Raw genomic sequence first — 6,000 nt, 5'->3', positions numbered from 1 at the left:
CGTGGACGTGACGCCGATGCCCGTGATTTTACCGTGACGTGTCGCAACTATTGCTGAGGCGGTACTGTGCATTAACGCCGGACTGCTCAATTTCTCTACAGCGGAGCTGTTAAAGGCTAGTTTTTCCAGGATCGTGTTCGTCAGCAAACAGATTATCGCACTGATCTCTGGAACAGCTACCGCCATCTATGAACGAGGGCGACATCCAGACAACCGGCTTGCCGGTTGTCTGGTTTCCGCCTTCTTCTATAGATGGCGGCAACCTCTCCAGCCTTTCCACGCTGGCTTGTCAACTTGCGGCCGGCCATTATTTCATTCCCCCTATAGTACAGCTTCGCTGGTCTTCCTTTTTTACCAAAGTAGAAAGGCTAAAGTTGTTTTTTTTTCTCCTGCTATATACTGTCGGTATCTCTCGACTCTTAGGACAAGAGTTTGCCAGGAAACTTTTCCGTATGAACGTTTTAAGTTCAGAAAACAAGATGGTTTGATCAACGCTGTATAGATTAATTTCTAAATTACCCAAGCATCAAGGAGAATTCAGGGATTAGTGTTCCACGCTCCACACGAGCACGCCTTTCCCGTATAAAAGATTCGAAGGAATACACCAGAATAAAGCGTTGATGAGCGCGCGTGCAAGATGCGATTTGTTTTAGGCATTTGCTTTAAAAAAGTTACTACTGCTGAGGCCAGCACGTGCGGCGCGGGGAACACCAATCCTAGCATTCCCCTTGATTCTTGGGTGGCAATAAGTATACTAAAGGCAAGAAACATGCAATGGCAGGTTCAGCATAGCTCAATTTCCTAGTAACAATTTCTGATGATGCAAGATTTTTTTTATTGAGATTAAGTTCAGACTTGTGCGTAGATTGTACGATGTCGCAACGTTGTAGGCGTAAAAGAAATCTGAAGCTTCGTTTACCTTTTTTGGGGGTTTTCACTAATACACATTTAGTTGCGAGTGAGCAATCGTCCTGTAGTGTATGTCCCTTTCATTTTACTTTGTTTTCACGCGCTGTCATACCTAAAATATACTTAATTTTTAAAGAAGAAGCAACGGGATGATTTATACGTCAAAGATTTCACCATAATCGTGTGTTTAGGGCCGACATATGCCATCGCACTAATTGTATACACAAAATGACGGGTCGACAATGCCCTGCTTTGAGTCAGCCATAGCTCAAGGGAACGTCGAAACATTCAAAGAAACGAGGCAATTACGTCAGGGCCGCGGAGTAATGACAGCGGCGCCAGCTGCTGATGATAGCGGCCCTCGCAGCGCGATGCCCAGAACAGACCCGCAGTGAAGCAGAGGACACGCCTCCTTCTCTTTCTGAGGCTCGTTCGACAAAAACCAGAGCGGCAGCGCCAGATTCTTGTGGCAGTACGGGGCCGACACAGAGGCAAGCCAGGCGACAGGGCACCACTACGAGGCACTGCAGTCTCTGCGAGTGACCTCCGGATGGCACTGTCACTTTGGCTTCTGGCGTCGTTTTGTTTCGACGGCCCGACGTGTCAGAAACCCATTCTGCAGAAAATAGTTTGCTCAAGTTTACGATGTTATACCGAGACTCGTCGAAGAGTTAGCGGTAGGAAGTGCTAATGATTTTTCTCCTGCCATATGTTCTTGGCACCTCTCGACTCTTCAAACAAGAAGTTGCGTCGACACTTTCTCTCTGTAATGAATGTTTTAAGAGCCGTTTTTGAAAACAAGATAGTTTGATCGGTGCTGTATTAACGGCGAGTAACATGCAATGACACGTTCAGCGTATCATTTCCGATGAAGATAGGATGTGTTTTTTTGTTGTTTTTTTTCAATTGGATTAACTTTAGATTTGTGCGTAGGTTCTACTATTTCGCAACTGTGAATTACGTAAAGGAAGAATACAGTTTTTTTTTTTTTTTTTTGTGGGTCAACTTCAGTGGGTGATTCACAAACCTGTATGTGCCAATAAAGATGAGCAAACAATCTTCCTCGGGACGAAAACGGTTTCAGTATATATGAGTTATAACATTCTAGTATTTATTGTTGTAGCAGCAGACAGAAAGTAAACGGCGAGCTCGTCTCAGCTTTTGTACGTAAAATACGAGCCTGATGGCCGATAAACAAAGCTGGTCTGTTCACAGACGTATATTACTCCTGTCATGGTCCATAAAGATGCATTTATTTTTGAAAGCATCGCGCACGGTGAGGCAAGATGAATAAAAAAACGAGAAACGATAGATAAGATTTTTAAAGCATATTTGTATATTCATATTCGTTAGAAATCTCGAAATAAAAACAATAAGCACTGTAATTTTTTTATAAGAGTAGCAGTTACCAATGTCTTAAGGAAACTAACGCGAACTTATAGTAAAGGTGGCATGAAAGGAAAACTGATACTTAACAATTCATCAGCAATATTTATAATGAAATTAAATGCAAAGGTGAAAGCGAGCTGGACAAGAATGACGAGAATAATCCCGCGAGAAGTGAAGCAAAAGGGACAAACACCAAACACAAATCTCCCAAAACAGCTAGGTGACTGGTGCGCGACCGAAACAATCGCGCACCAGTCACCTAGTCGTGTTTGGAGATTTGTGTTTCTCCTTTGACCCTCTTGCTCCTCTTCTCCAGGGTTTATTTTCGTCACTCTTGTCCAGTTCGCTTGCACCTTTGCAATTAATTGCATTATAATTATAACCTTAAATTGCCAGCTTCACCCTTATTGGTGTTAGACTGGTGGCAGCTGATAAAACCCTTTTGCTCTACTGGCGTCTAACCCTTGGTTAGCTCAGTTGATAGACCGCTCCATTTGTAATGGAGAGGTCCCGGGTTCGATACCCGGACTAGGCGGATTTTTCGGTCGCGCTCCAGTCATTTAGCTGTGTTTGGAGATTTGTGTTTGTCCTTTGTCCCTCTTGTTCCCCTTCTCCAGGGAATATTTTCGTCATCAACAATATAATGAGACATGAAAGAAAATGAGCGAAGCAGGTCCATAACAATGTCTGCATAAAGTTTTCCAATCCCTCAAAATCTTTGTGAATTCGTCTTTAAATTTATTTTCCAAAAGGTCTGTCTTTTAACTCACGTCTAAAAGATGTTGTGAGTTACCAATCTTATACGACTGCTTGGTGACCTCGATATGGTATGTCGCAACATAAGGTTTATCGAGGTTGTCATAATATGCTGCGGCGCTTATCCACGAAGTTAAAAGGCGGTTTCTTGAAAATTGTGTTAAATATAAATGCGAAGTTGAGTTTTGTGAGTCAGCTTCAGATTTACGTTGTGAAGCACGCTGTTGAACAAAATTTTCGTACTACCCAATGCATTAAACCTGATTTGTGAACAAAAAAAAGTAAATAAAGGATTAAACAAAAAACACAAAAACATCCGCGTGTTTAGGAACGTTTAGGAATATTCGACGTTTATTTCTTGTTTATGACTTCTTTTATTTATGTAACCAGACAGCCAAAATTGTAGTTAAAACATTCGTTCATATCAGTAGACCCACCAATCCAGCTTGAATAATGGATTTCATGGCAGCTTTGCACAACTCTCGAAGAACAAAAAAAAAATACTTGTTTCATGTATTGTGTGCTTCTTGCTTAGCCAGTTTACAGATATAAAAAGCACTTTGCGTAGCCCAGGTTTTTGAAGTTTGTAAGCTCTACTTTTGCTTATATTATGCATTGAAGAACGCGTTTTAGTTGCTTGCGCAATTCCTAAGAACGCGCTGCAGGAGAACTACAGGGAGACCCATGCAGACATGCAAAATGGGAGTTGTTTATTTTTATAGTACAACAAAGTGGCAAGACTCTACAAAAGCTATTTGGCAATGATTTGTTTTTTTATACAGACGCGCATTTGCTAGCTAAGCGCATGCGCGTCGCGAACAAAAGAACGTCTAGTTTATGTTTGGGTTGTCTGAAAATAAAAGTAAAGCAAATGCAGCATTTATTATAAGCGACCTTGTTTTCATACGCACATTTGAAGTTGCGATGGAAACTCATCTGCGTTCCACAAATTATTCAAGACCGTGTTTTATTACGGGGGAAAGACAGGACGTTTCACCACTATGAAGTGCAAAAACGAAAACACGGGAAGAAAGAATATCGCTGATTCAAAGCTACTTTGAATTTTAAATTTTAAACCCGCCTCCGCGGACGAGAAGGAGTTTGTTAGGCAGTCTGTTATGCTATCCCGGCCAGGACTTCCGAGAAATGAGCTGCTCGGTGCGCAAGCGCAGTGTGACGACAATGGACCCTTTCCATTTTTATTGTGACGTCTAAGTACGCTGTCGAGACGAGGCGTGTGGAAACGCCGTTAAGAAGAGATAGTCCTCTATTGGAAGCGCATCTGGTAAGATAGACCCCACCAGCTAATATTTCGAGAGTCACAGATTTTGTTTAATAGAATATCTAAGGAGTGGCATCAATCTTCGTCACTTTATTAGACAGTGGCTACAACACAATTTATAATTCCTAAATAAAATAAAATTATCAGTTTATTGGTGCTTCTTTTTTTAATAAAATTATTTTCCTTCTTCCAGTAGTGTATTAGTAGTAAAAAATCCAAGGTGATGCTTCTGGAGTTCTTGCTATCATTGCGTCGATACTCATTTGAAGATAGAAATTAAGAAAAAAAGCTCATTACTCATGTTTATTCGTGTTTTTTTTTTGTCAATTTTAGCACGTAGCCTTACGTTCTTCATATAGAGACTAACTGTGCCTGTCCATTATTAGTAAATTAAAGACAACTAAACTTTTTCCCATAATTCGGCAAGCTATAAAGTTACCAGATATTTTTGAACACTTTGATTGGAATATATATATGGAGTAGACAGGTTTGTCTGTACACAAGCTAAAACCTCATGTGAGCCAACGGAAGCACTGTGCGTTTGCGTTTGCGCTGCGTGTTTCCCACTGCGCTTGCGCGGAGCTGAAACTGCAGTCTTGGATTCGCGCATTGCGACAACGCGTATGCTCAGCGTGGAGCAGGCAACGCGAACTCATAGGCACACCACTCACGTTTGCTCTTACGCGCAATGCTGAAACTCTCTGCTGGTCTGCCTGTATGTTACGCCATGAAATACGGAAGCCCGTATTTCAAAGTTCAGCTTCTGAATGCAATTCTAGCCGTGCTTCAACGCAGAAACATGACCCGTGCGAGGCGCTCCCAGCTTTATTTTTGCAATCTTAAGGTTATAAATGTAAGCTGCAGCGTTGAAAGGGCCAAGTATCTAGATCAATGATTCCAGAGTTGTGTGATATCAGGTTTGGGCTGTTTGCCTTTTTCGTGTCACTTGTTCCGAAAGGACAACATTGTTTGATACAATATTCTGGGTTAATCGCCTTAGAAGCGATGGTTTTAGCCGAGAGCTGTGGCGATCAAGCTCATACATTTATCTTTTGTATTCGCTTTTCTGTCTAATTGTATAACACATTGGCCAACCTAAATGCACACACACTAAGCCAATTTCTTAGCGTGTAAGCAGTTTTCTAATAAGGCCACATATAATTTCTGTTGTGTATTGCAAATAGAATAACACTCAAAAAAAGAGGAACAGTTTGTAAAAAAATAATAATAACTGAGAGGCAGAAATAAGCCATTGACAAATTTATTGCAATGTCTCGAGATAAAAAAAAAGTTCGAAAATGACCATTTCGCAAGAAGCACAAAGTGGGTTGCAAAAGGGGTGCCGACGGGGGTCCACCGTGTGCATTCCACGTGGGATTCTTGCGACTCTAAATAACTCCGACTCTACTCCTAGTAGCACCAGAAACCCTAACTCAAACATCCATTTTGGTTCACTTACTGTATTCAGCAGCATATTTTGGTTCTCAACCGATTTTGGCTCGTTCTATAAATTTGTACTTATTCATGTTTTTACCAACTGATGGAATTTTTTTTTGGGCGTTGCCGTTGCTGCCAAAATATGCGTCCAATCAACTGCTTAGGGCATGTTTACGCTTGCCGCGCTCTTGCAGTCAACGCGTTTGCCCTATACGCGCCGAGTTGTT

Source organism: Ixodes scapularis, unplaced genomic scaffold, assembly GCF_016920785.2.
Source record: "Ixodes scapularis isolate PalLabHiFi unplaced genomic scaffold, ASM1692078v2 PGA_scaffold0__279_contigs__length_252992795, whole genome shotgun sequence".
Lineage (NCBI taxonomy): Eukaryota > Metazoa > Arthropoda > Arachnida > Ixodida > Ixodidae > Ixodes > Ixodes scapularis.
Note: the sequence above shows the minus strand (reverse complement) of the source record.